The sequence below is a fragment of the Mus caroli genome, chromosome 12, assembly GCF_900094665.2.
Source record: "Mus caroli chromosome 12, CAROLI_EIJ_v1.1, whole genome shotgun sequence".
NCBI lineage: Eukaryota > Metazoa > Chordata > Mammalia > Rodentia > Muridae > Mus > Mus caroli.
Genome location: NC_034581.1, coordinates 52,813,641 through 52,830,572, shown reverse-complemented (window position 1 = coordinate 52,830,572; position 16,932 = coordinate 52,813,641). Strand labels below are relative to the sequence as shown.

The following is a 16,932-nucleotide window of genomic DNA, read 5'->3' as shown; positions in this document are numbered from 1 at the left end:
TAAAATGCAAGTGCAATGTGTCTTCTTTCAAACACAGGCAGCAAATAAAGTCACACTTACTTATTTAGGAAAAGCACATCATTGCTTACAACAAAGCCATTTATTAAATATAATTTAATTTCTACAGTTCAGAACAGAATGGCTATCTATCAAACTTGCAGTGTAAAGAAGTATATAATCATGATGTCCAAGGGATATAATTTTTCTACTAGCTATCTCACTGGAGGGAAACAAATATCTCCCCTAATTAATAACTGTTTTCTTTCTCCTTCCTCAACATAATCAATTACTTCACAAAACTGAGATTCTATTCATGATGATCAATGTTGTCATCATAGATGTTTTTCTAGTATGCTTCCTTAGTTGTCTCCTTATAAAATGTTAACAAATCATACTTGGAATTCCATTACAAGAACCAAACTTGACAACACATGAGAGGCCACATACACCTTGCAGAGACAAATAGGAGCTAGGCCATCGTTACGAGGCAGATGGTAGCACAGACTCGGCGTGTCAGCAAGGAAACGAACTCTGACTCAGAAAGAAGCTAACATAACACTTCAGAGTCATCGTCTGCCTGTTTCATTTACTAATTTATTTAAGACAAGGTCTCATGTCGCCCAGGCTGTCTTGAGCCCATTATGTAGCTAAGTATGGCCTTGAACTCCTGATTTGCTTGCAACTAGTTCCCAAGTGCTGGGATTATAGGTATACACCACTATAGCCAGTTTATTTATTTTATTGAAAAAAAAAAAACAAGAACCATAGCTGTATAAGATATTATCTAGACTAATTTTAAAATAGGAAGATAACAGTTGAATTTTAATTAATTTACTAAGATAATATTTCTGAAAATATTTTTGAACTCCAATCAAATGCAATAAGTAGATTTATTAGCATAAGCAGTTTGGGTGGTGGGTTTCCACAGTGTTACATAAGTCTAATGACTCCTGATGTAGAATCACAGACATTTTAAGACACTGAACCTAAAAAAAAAAGAAGTTTAAAGTTCTGTAGCCCATGGAGGGTTAGACTGAGAAAATGTGTAAGTGAACAAAGCTCCTATTTGTATAAAGTGAATACTAAATATGATTCTGTGAAACATTAAAACCAAAGATAATATTGAAAAATCATGAAATTATTTATTTATTGAAAAAAAAGAAAGAGTTCCACAATGTAAACAGAGTCCTGGTTTTACTTAAAGCTTCCTCAAGCTGGCTGATTCACACCACATCTTACCTTCAAATAGTAAGAAATATTCCAAAGACAGGAGATTTAATGTGTTTCTGATATGCACTGTAGCCTTTTTTAACCTTTCTTAGGGAACACTGACCCCTAAAGGTTCTAAATTTAAATAAATTTCACAATTTTCTAAAGGTAACTGCTACCTAGCACTTGTTAGCAGTGTGTGTGTGTGTGTGTGTGTGTGTGTGTGTGTGTGTGTGTGTGTGAGCGCACTATGGCAAATATATCTACCCACACATAATACATAAACCATTCCCAAATGATTGCTTGAACTTTATATCAAACCCATAGATCACACTTCTATGAAAGAACAACCCAAACCAGTATAAGAAATACTTGGGAATATATAATGCTATTCCAAATTACTATATATAAGAGACTTACAACTTCTTTAATATGAAAGAGGATATTGGTTCTATGACGTCCCATCGATACCAAAGCCTGTAGGTAAGTTTCTTAAACAAAGTGGCATAGAGTGCACATAACCTACAGCCACGCCTTCCCAGTACTCCAAGTCCTTTAAGGCTGATTGTAATGCATAATGCTACACAAATAGTCACCTTTCTTCAGAGAATAACTTGAAAGATATTCTGTACCTTTTCACTGCAGGCACAGTTTTCCTCAAACTGTTTTCCAGCCAGCTGCCTGGCTCTATGATGCACAGATATAAATAAAAACCCTAAACCACCAACCATAAAACTACCTACACTAACAAATGTTTACATACTTCCTGATGTTTCACTTTACTTTAAAAAAACAAAAAACAAAAAGAACCCTGTAAAACAGAAACTTTTAAGAATCCAGAAGATTGCATCAGTGCTCGTGTGGCTCTGCTGCTTCTAGGGATACAGACTCAGGCCATTCTTTTCATCAAGGTTCACTTCACCCGCTTAACAAAACTTGAAGATGCTTTTAAGCACCTTCACCACGTATTTCATATCTTCACACATATGGGAGGGGGGGTGTGGGGGGTGTGACAACTATAAAGAAAAAGAGGCCATAAGTTTGAGAGGGAGTGAGTGGAGATACATGAAAGGGGTTGGTGGAATAAAACAGAAATGGGAAAGTAATGTAATTATATCTTAATTAAAATCATATTTAAGAAGAAATACAAAAAAAGGCCACATCTGTATTTCTTATGAAATTTAAGGCAATAAAAAGACATGGCTGCATGGTATAAGTTTTAATTAGGCCACTTTTCTTTTACAAAGGTAAAATAAAATTCAATAAGATAATTAAGAATAGGCTTTAATATCTCTGTGTGATAGAACTTTAAGTAATCTAAGATTAATGCTGTGACCTTTAGGATCAAGATAACATGTGAGAGTTTACTGCGGAAGCATGCACTACCACAACACTGTCTGACCTAGGACGAGAGAATGTGAGTACGAGGCACATCATTATTTGTCTTATTTTATTTTGTACCTAAGTTAAGTGGTATGCCTTTCAGCTATTCAAAATAAGAAAGTTTGCTTGTTTACTTTAATAAGAGAAGAAAACATCCACAACAAATTAGTTCCAGTTCACACCAAAAATTCCTATCACAAACTTAAGAAAGTTGACCAATATTAAGTGCAAATAGTCCAGACACAAAACTATTATCTTTACAATGAAGCCATATGCATATACAATGTATACTACCACTTGAAACAAAACTCCATCAGTCACCTGAATTATAAACTCATCAAAAGCAGCCAAGAGTGTAAGACAATAAAGTAAATCACTAATGGCAGAATAAATAGAAAGTTTTAACTATGAAAATCAAAATCAAACAAAGAAGTCAGAAAACATATTCATAAACCACAGTATTTTCTACACTTCAAAACAATATGTAGGAACTTACTCGGTGATCATCAGAGCACCCCTTAAATTAGCTTCCAACCTTCTTTTCTCTAACTATATAGTAACGACTTTTATTAGAAGTAAAGTTCCCCAAACCAAGAGAAAAGACTGAAGTCTTTTAGTGAAAATCCTATTTTTACATGATAAAACTGAGATGAAATAAAAATAGATTCATTTAAAACATTTAAAGCTTAAACATTTTAAACCTTAAACTATATGTAACATGTTCAAAATAATTTATTTCCTAAGAATTACAAATGCCCAGAACTTTACTGGAATCCATATTAAACTTCCTATATATCCCTTTCCCCTTCAGCATTTAATAGCCTGCCTCAACATTTAGACTGTTACTATGTTTCTGTCTGCATACCTATGTCTTCTCTCTGTATCTCTGCCTGTGTCTGTCTGTCTGTAAGTCAATCTTTGCACATCTGCACATCTCTGAGCACTGCTGTCTCTGCAGATCTGACTTGTGTCCCTCAAGAGTTCCTCTGGGTGTGCCTTACTGTATGCATGCTCCTGCTTTTCCTTCTATCTCGGTCTGTACCCTGTGTTTCTCTTGTTGTGTACCCTTCCCTGTCCCTATGTACACGTTAATCTCCCTATCCCCCAATCTTCCATTCGGGGTATCTTTTGCCTCTTCGAGTTGCTATGCTTTTCTGTGTATATATACACGCCTGTGCCTTTCTCTTTTGTGTACTTTCTTCCCTTTCTCGATTTCACTGTATATTGCTGTCTCCTCCACGATGTGTGTCTCTCCTACTCCGGTATCTCTCCTTTTCTTTGAGCCACTGTGTCTTTCTCTCTGTGCACCTCCATGTGTATACCTCTGTCTTTCTGAGTCCTCCTCAAGTATGTCCCCTCCTCTGTCTCCTATGTCCCTTAGTGTGCCTCCACATGTCTCTGTCTCAATCATTGCCCCAGACACCTCCATCCTTTTATGTCTACATATTTCTTTTTCTATGTATCCTTTTTTCTCTTCTCTTCTTGAAGCCTTTTCTTTGTCTTTCTCTTTGTGAGTACATATGATTCCCTTGGGGTATTTGTGTATGTCTCTGTGTCTTTCTGTGCATCTCTTTTGCAATAAATCTCTTTGTGTGGGTCTCCTTTGTGTCTGTGTGTTTGTGTGTGTGTGTGTGTGTGTGTACATGTGTGTGTGCAGGTGCATGAGAGTGTGTGTACTTGTTATTCTAGAATAACATATTGGTAGGACAAACGCACTTGGTTCCATGCCTTGAACTGGGCCCACACCAAGTGCTTGATTGTAATACTGAGAATCTCACCTTCTGCCCAGCCCTTCCTCCGTGTGCACTTCTGCCCCTGTTTGCTCTGGCACTGTCTCTGCTTTTGGCTCCAAGACTGAAGCTAAAATAAAGCCATCTCTAGATAAATAAACTTAAGACAATATATCAAAACTCTCCTAAATCTTACCTTTATTTAACATACTTACAGGATAAATGGCTTTCTAAAACATCTATGGTAGGAAAATTAACTGTCTTTCAACAGGTGAAATTGAGTCTTTTTCTCAGAAAAATGTTATTTCTTCACAGATATGTTTTCATAAATACAGATTAAGAATGTTTTACACACCCTTCCTTCTTGGGTTATATAATTTATTTGACTTACTTCTCCAACTACAACCTCATGTGTTTAAAAACTTTATTATTTATGCTATAAACTTCATATCTAAAACTTCAAATTTATTGATTTGAATGTACTACACAGATATTCATATAAATCACTTATGACCTATAAAGGAAACTTGAGATTGCTATTCTATATTTTTTAAATCATAAACTTATGAAATCATTGGGATTTTCTTTTGTATTTGTTTAATAAACATGATAAAAATACAGGTTTTACTTCCTTCCTTCTGATTTTCCTTTTATCATCCTTTCTTTTTAAAGGAGAATGAAATTAGATTTACCTCGTAGCTAGAACCCTGTGTTCTTTAAAAAGTACTTAAATAAAGCTGTAGTAAGCTTCTCCTTTTCCAATTTTCTCTAAATATGTTGGTCTGGAGTTGGCAATCTTTCTCTAAGTTCCTCATTTACCTTTGGATTAGCTGAAAATATAGGAAGTTATTAATATCAGAGAAATATGTTCTAGTCAATGAAGCTATTTCCCTACATATTGCCCAAAAAGGTTAATAATAATTGCAGTATTTTAATAAGAGATTCATATAGCAAGACATGTAGAAAATACAGTCTTTAATAACCTCTGGAGTATTTTAAAGCATGTCTTACAGGCCTTAATGTGCTTAGTAATATACTATTTAAAACCATAATTTTATCCCTTTGCAATATACAGTCACTCTTCCTCATCATTTACCCAGCTAATGAATGCCAGCAATTAGTAAAATGTAATCCCATTGCACAATCATTTTAATGCTTTTAGCACTCAGAAAAGTAAACACCAAATTAATACTGCTCAAGCCATATCAGATCCTAGTTGGAAGCAGGCAATTATAGTTCAGCTCCTCAGGTGTAATTAAATGATTGGAATGATTTAGTTCCATAAATGCAAGTTAATTCATAAGCAAGCAACAAATATACTGGGAGTAATTACAAGAAACATTGACAGCCTAAGCAGGGCAGGTTTTTTAATAAGCCTGATGTAGTAAAATGCTGCCCTCTCCTGGGCAGATAAGTGAATTTCTCAGGGCCAAAGATTTCCACTTAAAAAAAAGTAAGTAAATGGCATGTTAATTTTTTACATTGTTTTGTATCTTACAAGCTCAGATAAATATATTGTAGTAGAGCAATTTATAGTCAATAAAATTAATTCTTCCCTCAGTAAAAACCTTTCAGTCTGAACCTCAAACGTACTGAGCAATTTCCAAACTAGAAGACGGCATGCTGTATAGCACTGACGGACTGTAAGTGAACCTTCTTGCACCCATTGGGATGCCCATGCTGGCGTATATGTCAAGACTAAGCTATGCTTTCACAAGCTGCAAGATCTGTGTGAAAAAAATGTAAATTGACTTGGTGTATTACGACTTTAGATCATGGCCTAAAATTGCTTTTAGTTCAATAAGATAAATAAATGACTGGCAGAATTGTCATAAGAATAATTTTAAGGATTATGCATGCTTGTATGTGCATTGGTACCATACATGTGTGCATGCCTGTAGAGACCAAAAGAAAGTGTCTGCTGATGCCTTGGGGCTGGAGTAGCAGGCAGTTGTTAGCTGCCCAGGCAGATGTTGGGAATCAAGCTCAGGTCCCCTGAAAGAGCAGCAAGTGCTCTTAACTATGGATTCAGTTAACAAGCGTGGGAATAATTTAAAACATAAAAAAAAAAAAAAAAATAGGAACAGTACAGTAAATGCTGGTCTTATTTACAGAGTTCCCAACTTTTTACCTTCTTACCCTAAAATTAAGGAGGAACCAACTTAAGATGATGATCCTTAATGTCACACATTTAAGAACCTTCCTTATTATATTCTAAGGATGATACAGTCAATGTCTAAGTTAAAACATCTATTTATAGCCCAAGCTCTAACCTGTATCCCTTTGCATTTTCTGCAGGACTGGATGTGTTCTCTAATAAAATTCTGCAGTTACCACAAATGTTTGTCTTCAATAAATGCAAACAGATAATGTTTACCACTACACCATCATCCTTTGGGAAGGTAAAAAATTCTAAGCCAATGCGCTTCTAATTTGCTCTCAAATGCATTAAAATCATATTCAAAATAATTTCTTATGTAAACTATAAAAATAAATCAAAATATTAGAATGTCCTGCCACTAAGTTTAAAATGTACAGCACATTTTCTTTGACCTTGATGTCAGAATCTTATTTCCCAATTCATATCTTGTACACTGTAAGTTAATTGCTTCTGGAAAGTACTTATTATTCATGTAAAAATTAATGTGCCAATGTGTTTAAATCCTCTTAAATGACCATTCATGCATCTATCTTCTTTAAGTACCAATGAAATCTGTCAAAAGACATCAATGCAAAATGATCTCTAAGAAAGTTTTAATAGAGATTTTTTTTCTGCTAACACGATTTTCATATTCACCAACTTTACTTAAATTCCATTAATTTTTTAAGCTACTTTTAATAAATTCACCAAGTAAAAATTTTAGGCCTCATAGTCTGTCATTTGTGTTCCAGCTGACATTATGAATATTAATAACTGTGTTATCCTGATTAAATAGGCTTCATATGAAATCCCTGTAAACCCTATAGCTCAGACATCTCATTTTTCCAACTCTTTATGAATTTGGATTCAGACATTAAACTGGAAAAATCTTAAAAAGCAGATTTAATGGCACATTTGCATATTCTTAAGCAAAAAATTAGATGTTTTAGAGATCCAAACAATTAAGATATCCCTATATACTGTAACAGGAATATATGTCTATGAATGTATAACATATTTTACCCTACTATCCTTTTGAAGCTTAGGGTTAAGGATAATAAAATACTGATATTGTCCTTAAAAACTTCCTATTAACAACTTAGTTTCAGAAAAATATAGATTTACATTAAAGATAATTGAATTATTTTAGAGTAGGCAATCAGATAAATTCAGTTTAATAAAAAATGTTAACTTATAGACAATAAAAGTCAATTGCTTAATTATTAGTAATTTCAATAAGCAAAATAAAATTAACTTCAACGAAAATGATAAGTTGTACTAGAACTATTTTTGAAAAACTAATAAAATGAACAGTATAACATTATCATTTGTTAGTTAAAGTCTCCATCTAAAATTCCTAATCTCAGTCCTCCAAGTTACTTTGAATTCTCCAATGAATGAGTTTTGTTATAAAGAATAAAAGAAAAATAAAAAATTAAGCAAATGGTCCACCCCCTTTTCTCTTTAAACACATGAGAATCTCAGTTGTGACACAATTACCTACACATAAAAATGTAAATTGAAAATATTTAAACAAACATCTCTATGCTTTCAAATGTGGCTACCTGTGTTTTTACTCAGCACTAAAACACTTCATGAGAGAAAATTTGTTCATAGACTAGTCTGAAATTTCAGATTTGTCTAAAAAAAAAAAAATCAAAGTAATTCTAACATTTGACCTTTAAAAGTTAATACTTTTATAGAGAAGAGTTTTTAGAATGGGATCTCATTGTCCAGTGTTACAGCACCCAGGATGTTTTAATTATGCATATAGGTGTTTGGTTTGCCTGTATATACCGGCATGGATGCCTCAGTCCCTACTGAGGCCAGAGGAGGCATTAGATCCCCTGAGACTGAAGTCAGATGGCTGTCAGCCAGCACATGGGTACTGGGAACTGAACCCAATCCCCTGAAGAGCATCCATTGCTCTTAACCACTGAGCCATCTCTCCAGGCCCTGTAGAGTTTTTTAAAAAAAAATTATTTTAAATATGAAATAACTTTTCTTCATAACAACTACAATTTCACAAGTATGTTGGGGTTTTCTGTTATTTTTTTTTTACTGACTTTGACTGGTTGCATATTGAAAAAAATAATGTCCTCCTGATCGAATCATGAGTTTATATGTTAAATCTAAGTGTCAAAATAGCAATCATTTTTAATAATACAGTATATCCAACTATTAACTCCAGATTTTGTGTTTTCTAGATTGAGGTATGTTGACAGTTTCTTTATGGCAACAGTTTCAATAACTGACCAAAGAGGATCACCATGAATTCAAGATCCAATGACTTCTGTTATGTGATATGACATACGGACAATCTAAGCATATGCTCTACCTAGCTTTTCATCTTACTGCAGAAAATTCCCTCAAATATTATAATCCCTGGTGCATTCTTTTTCCAAAGGAATTTCTTTCAGCCAACTGCCTACTTACTGCCACACTGCAGCAATTAATGTTCCTCAAAAACAGGGGAACAAGAGGTTCAAAGGGAAAATATACAGAATAAATGTGGCCCTGGCCCAAACTGCTAAAAGAAAAAAAAAAGTTCACGTATTATTTGACCTTACAGTTCTAAAACTTAATGTGTTTATTTAAAAAATTGTGAATGTTTCTATGTAAAAAAAAAAAAATGATCACAGCAGTATCTCTAATATTCCTCTAGTCATTCTGGATTTCTATTCCACATACTCGCCTAACTTATTCTTGCTCTGATGTCTCTATACTCACTATTCCCTCAACCTAGACTCTTCTCTAGACCTCTGAACAGTTCTTCTCATTATTTAGGCTAGGACAAGAAGTCACCACTGTAGAGAGAAGCTGTCTACCCATCTTGTCCAAAGATGAAATTACCTACGCTGCTGTCTCTATGAAGCTAATTTAGGTAGGTTTTTTTTCTTTGTTTCTGATATATCTCAACAGCTTTATACATGGCTGTTACACAGAAACAGGCCCCTGACGTGTCTGAATCTCTACAGTCTTGGAGAATGTGCAATAAGCACTTGGTATGTGATGAACAGTTGCAGGGCGGAAAGAAGACAAATGGAACTGGAACGAGCATGAATTTCCATCAACAAAGAACTGGTCAAATAAAATGTGATCCAACTATGATATATTCAATCTGTAAGGTTTATACCATAAACATAAGAGCCATACATTTAATGTATGGAAGGTTCTTCTAAAAAATACTGTTAACAGTTATATACTAGGAACCAGATACTGCTCTAACAGACACAAAAGAAGAATAAAGCTAGAGGAGTTGGGGCTACATTCTGTCTTTCTGTTTTGTTTGAATCATTTGAATAAAGGTAGAACTTGGTGACTGTTATATCAATATTTCCTTCTGGGAGATTAAAGGAAAAAGTTATATGTGTGCTTTTAAAAAAAGAAAAGAAATATATTCTTTGTCAAAACAATACAGACAAATAGTATATGAATACATGAAAACCAAAAAATTTTAAATATATTTATATTTGAATATGCTTAAATAGGTACAGTATTTTTCTTTAAAATGGACACAAATAAAATTACTTGTTGTGAATTAACTATCTACAGAAAAGATCTTAGAGTTAGAGATGGTGAAAATCAGAGAAAGAATTGTTCATATCTGTAAGTATAATGTTATTTTACTGTGTATCTTCATTTTTATTTAAAATTTAAATATTTATAAGTAACTCTGTGATTTGCCTGGGAACCATTATGGCATCACATTCCACCAAAGAGAGCCAATACAAATAGAAAGTAAGCTATCTTTAATGACTCTCTTGAAACACTGAAAACATTATTGCCCAACTAGCCTTTTATACTTACAGTTTGTTAGTTATTTGCTTGCTTGGGTTATGTATATGAAAAAGCTCAAAACATATTAATAGCTATGTATGGTAGGGGTTCCTGGCATTTAACCAAGCTTGTATTACAGTCCTGAGGAATAAGTCTAGGGCCTGGCACATAGGCACGGACCAGTCATTGAGCTACATACCATCCCTTGGATTTTTTCAGCATGCTGTCCTTGAACTCTACATAGAGCAGGATGGTTTCAAATTCAAGTCTTTCTGGCTTAGGCCCCTGAGCAGAGGGATCACAGACTCATTTAAAAGGATATATCAAAATGTCTGACACAACTGTTTCTTAAAATTGTATTTCTTGGATCAACAAGAAACCTCTCCTCAGAATTCAGGAGTCGAAAGTTTTAAAATGTATAATGAAAATAAATTATTCTACATTATGACTATTTTGCTACATCATATAATTCCTCTTTAGTATGTTACTTTAGTCATAACAAGTTTCTTTTCTTTTCTTTTCTTTTCTTTTCTTTTCTTTTCTTTTCAAGACTACTTCCTATCAGTAAAGCCATTGTGATAAAGACTATATCTGTCAACTTGGCTAGATTGGCTGCTTAATCAAGGAATTTATGTCCTGAGGATGTATCTGGATAAGCCCACCATCTGAAATCAACAGACGAGGTAAAATAGACTGTCCTTCCTTATCAGTGGGCTGTACAGTCAGTCAGTGGGAGACCTGCAGAACAAAACGAAAGGCTGAGCACTACAGAGAGAAAACTGTCTGGCTGTCTTCAGACTACAATAGTCTTCACACTCGGTGCTAGCTTGTTTGGTCAAGGATGCTAGGCTTCACACTTGGAACTACACCATAAGGGCCCCTGGTCCTCGGGCCTACAGACTGGGGATGGAACTATGCTACAGGGCTTCCATACTTACCAGGGAACTGCAAATCATGTGACTTGTCAGCATTCCTAAAGCCAAGTGCCAATTCCTTACACTCTAAATCCCACGCATTCATTCAAATTCATTCATTCCTCTATCACCCCTCCCCTCTCTGAGCAACCCCAATAATCATGAGAGGTCATCAAATTAGGAAAAAAATGAACATCTACTGTTCTACATTTTCAAAATTTACAAAGAAAATGAACATATGCCGTTTTGAATTATGACTAATGCAAGTTACAAAAAACACTTGAAAATACATAACATGGCACAGCCCAGTGATTAAAAAAAAAAAAAAAAAGCAAAACTTTAAAACTAGTATTATTTTCACAGGGCTAATCATATACCAGGATTTTATAAAATATCCTGAAACGTTTTGCCCCAAGCCAAACTAAACTAAATCACTTAATCTACAACAGAATAGACTATAAAAACAGTCAGCATATAGAATAGTTTCTTGGGGGAACAAACAGCCTGTTTTCTTAAGATTCATGTGAGTGCCAAGTTCTGATGCAATGGCATACTCCTGCACACAAAAGCTTACATTGCCACACAACCAACTGGAGTTCTTGGCATAGCAAAGGTAAAAAGCATTAGAGCAAGTCAAATCAATCTCTAATGACAATTGTTAAGCACAGCCACTTGAAATCAAGTAAAACAGCTACCAGAGAAATCCTTCTAAAATAAATTTTAAAACTAAGCATAGAGAGTATCCAAATGACTCTATATCACAGTAATAACTAGTTTTCTCTCACTGAAAAAAAATCCACTTAATACTCCATGGTTTTAAAAGTTTAACTATAAACAGTAACCGAGAAAGATGTTAACAGAGGCATGTTTATGAGAATAGGCACAGTGCTAACTAATACAAAGAGTTAAACTGAGTCTTGAACATGTGAACAGCTACATAACTCACAGTGCTTAGTTAAGCAAGTCCCAAAGACAGCATAACCAACTTGTTTCTAATGAGCAGTGGTGCATGCAAGCTATGCATTTCACAGTGTCAATTGTAAAGCTTCTAAATTAATGGAATAAACTGCTAGGAACAAGGTTTAAATATACTAAAATAACTATCTGCATTATAGCTTGAATTTCTTATATAATAACAACAAGGTTGCAGCTAATACCATCCATATTTCAGAGAAACTACAACAACCTCAAGTATCTTTTAGAGTCAACTTAATAAACTAACAAACTATTCCATTAATAAAAAGTATGTATATGATCCGAAAATAGTTATTCTATAGCTAAGATTAAAATAATCAATGTGACAAGGAAAACCATAAATAAGAGGTCAACCTATAAGGGTATTTTTTTGAAGAAGAAGAAGAAAGAAAATGTAATTACAAATTAAATTTGTTATGATATCTCTGTTTTACCAAACTATAAAGAGTTTTGGAGGCTAGAGAGATGACTCAGTGGTTAAGAGCACTCACTGCTCTTCCAAAAGATCCTGAGTTCAATTCCCAGCACCCACATGGCAGCTGACACCTGTCTGATGTTGTCCTCTGGTGTGCAGATATACATGCATACAAAGTACCCAAATACATAAATAAACAAGCCTTTAAAAAAGGTGTTTCTTAGGACAGAGATGTACACATTCAATCAAAACTGTTTTTTTTTAATTTTCAAAAACTATCTCAAATTAGAAAATTAACTGAATTTAAAATATTACCTACAAAATTAAGGAATACAATTGTACAGAATCCAGAAAAAGTATTTAATAAATTAATTAATATATGCTATTTTTTCAAGTTCTTCATGTTTTAATATATAAATGATTGAGTACAATTAATGTAGCCCATATGCTCATGGGGACAAATCTAATAACTTATTGTGTAATGACATAAACTGAATTTTTTCTCTTTTAGCAGCCATCACCTGTATGAAGCTTCTCTTCTAGAATATGATCTTGTGACTCTTTCCTCCATCATGCTAGGATATTGTGTGGTATGGTCCAGTTGATTTATACACATTATTGGTTGAATGTAAAGTAGAGATAGTTACTATGCCAATAAGGTAAACTATTAAATTATTATTGATATTGTTGCTACACAAATTATATTAAAGCTAATATATATTTATATGCTATTTTAAAAAGACACCTTTCTCTTCTAGCACACTGCAGTCTTTCACTTTAAAAAGAGTATGCTACATCATTCCGGAAATTTAATTCATATAATGTGCAAATTTGTGAAACATAATAATTGCTACAAAATACTTTCTTGTATTAATAACTTGACATTTTGAGTTTTGTAAGAAAATCACTTATAAAACTACAAATAAGAAAACAGAAGCTGCTGATCCCTGTGGTTGAATTAGGGAAAACCTAGTAGAAGCTGAGGAGAAGGGCGACTCTGTAGGAGAACCAGCAGTCTCAATTAACCTGGACCCCCGAGATCTCTCAGACGCTGGATCACCAACCAGGCAGCATACACCAGCTGATATGAGCCCCCAACACACATACAGTAGAGGACTGCGGGGTCTGTGTTCATTCAGAGAAGATGCACCTAACCCTCAAGAGACTGGAGAACCCAGAGTTTAGAGGTCTGGTGGGGTAGGAGGTGGGGGTTGAAGATATCCTTGTGGAGACCAGGGGGTGGGGAGGAGGTATGGGATGGGGAACAGTCAGAGGGTGGACCAGAGGGGGATAAAGTCTGAAGTGTTAAAAAAAAAAAAAAAGATTAAGTAAAAAGAAAACAGAAAATAAATTTTAGCCTGTTTTAAGTATTGAAACTATTTCAAAATCAAGCAAATATTTATGTTTCTTGACAGATTTCTCAGCTCTATTATTCATATTTTAAAGATTTATTTACTTATTTTATGTATATAAGTACACTGTAATTGTCTTCAGACACACGAGAAGAGGGCATCAGATCACAATGCAGATGATTGTGAGCCACCATGTGGTTGCTGGGAATTGAACTCAGGACCTTTGGAAGAGCAATCAGTGCTCTTAAACACTGAGCCATCTTTCTAGCCCAGTTCTATTATTCTTGAGTAAGAAGAAAATAAGGAGAGACAGGAGCAGACAGAAGAATGTGGGGGTGTGAATCATTAAAAAAAAAAAAAAAAAAAAGTGTAGTTGCCTTCTGGTCTGAGCCAGTGCCCTAAGCAGACCTTGGTCTGGGCACTAGCTCGGTACCCAGTCCCACAACACCCAGAGGAAGCCCCACAGGATCATAGGTGCTCTAACTCTCCCAGGATCACAGGATCTCAGGAGCTTGGTCACACCAGGATTTCAGGATCCCAGAGACAGCTTGACTCCCAGGAGCTCTGACACACCCAGAAACAGCTGGACTCTGAGGAGTTCTGACACAACCAGAATCAAAGGAGACAATGAGGGCAGGTAGCACTGGAGATAACCAGGTGGTGAGAGGCAAGTGCAAGCAACAGAAACCAAGATTACTTGGTCTCATCAGGACCCAGTTCTAGCACCATAGCAAGTCCTGGATACCCCATCACACCAGAAAAGCAAGATTCTGATTTAAAATCACTTCTCATAATGATGATAGAGGACTTTAAGAAGAACATAAATAACTCCTTTAAAGAAATATAGGAGAAATGTTGGCTGAGTCGGTCTCACTGCTCCCCTCGGTCTCTTTTGGGCACTTTCCTGGTATAGGGCGATGACCATCAAAACTGAGGCTGCTTGAAGCACCCCCACCTGCTCCAGAATGAGGGGGATGGTAGCGGTTCTAATCACTTTTATGAAACCGTGAAGGATGGGCCTGAACAATTTTACTCAGAAGATTGGCAGCAACTCCCATGCATGCAAACACACTGAAGTTCAGTCCGTTTTGAAAAGGCGTAAGAATGCCAACCCCTCTCCTCCACCAAGTCCCTGTCAACAAATCAACCTGGGTCAGTCCTCCAATCCCGACACCAAACCCTTTGACTTTCACTTCTTGAAAGTGACCGGAAAGGGCAGCTTTGGAAAGGTTCTTCCGGCAAGGTACAAGGCAAAAAAAGAAAGCCATCCTGAAGAAGGAGGAGGAGAAACATATTGTCAATGTGAAGCAGCCTTTCCTGGTGGGGCTTCACTTCTCATTCCAGACCGCTGACAAACTCTACTTTGTCCTTCATTAATGGTGGTCCTACATTGACTACATTAATGGTAGAGAGCTGTTCTACCATCTCCAGGGGGAGCGCTACTTCCTGGAACCACAGGCTCGCTTCTTTGTGCACCTGAAACATCCAGCGTTCCCCTAACCATCGTTTATAGAAACTTAAAGCCAGAGAATAGTCTCTCAGACTCCCAAGGACACATCGTCCTCACTGACTATGGACTCTCCAGGGAGAATACCAAGCACAAGGGGACAACATCCACCTTCCGTGGCACGCTTGAGTATTTTGCTCCTGAGGTCCTCCATAAGCCGCTGTTTGATGGGACGGTGGACTGGCGGTGCCTTGTGCCTGTTTACATGAGGTGCTCTACGGCTTGCCTCGGTTTCATAGCTGGAACACAGCTGAGATGTATGGCAATATTCTGAACAAGCCTCTCCAGTTGAAACCAAAAATTACAAACTCAGCAATGCACCTACTGGAAGGCCTCCTGCAGAAGGACTGGACCAAGGGGCTGAGTGCCATGGATGACTTTATGGAGATTAAGAGTCATATTTTCTTCTCTTTAATTAACTGGGATGACTCCATGAATAAGATTACACAACCATTTAACCCAAATGTAAGCGGGCCCAGTTACCTTCAGCACTTCAGTCCCAAGCTCCATCAGCAGATCCCCTGACAGCATCCTTGTCACAGCCAGTGGGAAGGAGGCTGCAGAAGCCTTTCTCCGCTTCTCCTACACACCTCCCATGGACTCATTCTGAATGCTCCCTGGATGGTTCTGAAGGATTTCCTCAGCATTTTCTAGTGTTTTAGTTAGCCTTTGGTGGAGTTGCCAGCTGACAGAACATCTTAAAAGAATCTGCACACCTGGTGGCTTGGCAGTCTCGTCCACCCAGAGCACACTGCTTGACAGAAGCTTTCCAAAGAGCACATCCTCCTCTCAGCAAGCTTGTGAGGTCTTTATTTCTTTTCTTCCTTCCAACGTGGAGCTAGGTCTAAAGGAGCATGAAATTTCGGCCTGAGACAAACACCTTGGTCTGGATGGAAGATGCAAGTCTAAGAGGAAACCCCTGCAAGTCTGGAATATTCTGCAATGTGCCTTTTCTGGGGATGTTAGCTCCAAAGCTTTTCCTATTGCAGAATGTTCACTTTTGTTTGTTTTTGTTTCCCTTGCAGATTTCCCATGTGTGCAGTAGTGTAAGTGTGCTATGCCAGATCACAGCTGTTTTTGTTGTAAGCATCAATGTGACACTTGCAGGAAACTACAATGAGGGACATTGTTTCTTCCTCATTGGGAAGATAAATGTATGTGCAGACTGGCTTTTGTAAGATATAGTTAATAACTAAAACCTATTGAAACAGTCTTGCAATGACGAACATCCAGATGCTTAAGGAAAGCATTGCTGATACAAATATTTCTTTTTTGTTTTAAATATTTTTTATTACGTATTTTCCTCAATTACACATCCAATGCTATCCCAAAGTCCCCCATTCCCTCCCCCCTACTCCCCTACCCACCAATTCCCACTTTTTGGCCCTGGCGTTCCCCTGTACACGCATATAAAGTTTGCTTATCCAATGGGCCTCTCTTTCCACTGATGGCCAACTAGGCCACCTTTTGATACATATGCAGCTAGAGTCAAGAGCTCCGGGGTACTGGTTAGTTCATAATGTTGTT

At 36.3% G+C, this 16,932-nt stretch overlaps 1 protein-coding gene and 1 pseudogene across 1 annotated transcript in view; one reads left to right on the top strand and one right to left on the bottom strand.

The window, feature by feature from the left end:
• Positions 1-16,932, bottom strand: part of Mipol1 (mirror-image polydactyly 1) — a 277,375-nt gene that overhangs the window by 225,259 nt on the left and 35,184 nt on the right. The window lies entirely within an intron of this gene.
• On the top strand, positions 14,816-16,024 carry LOC110306844 (annotated as a pseudogene).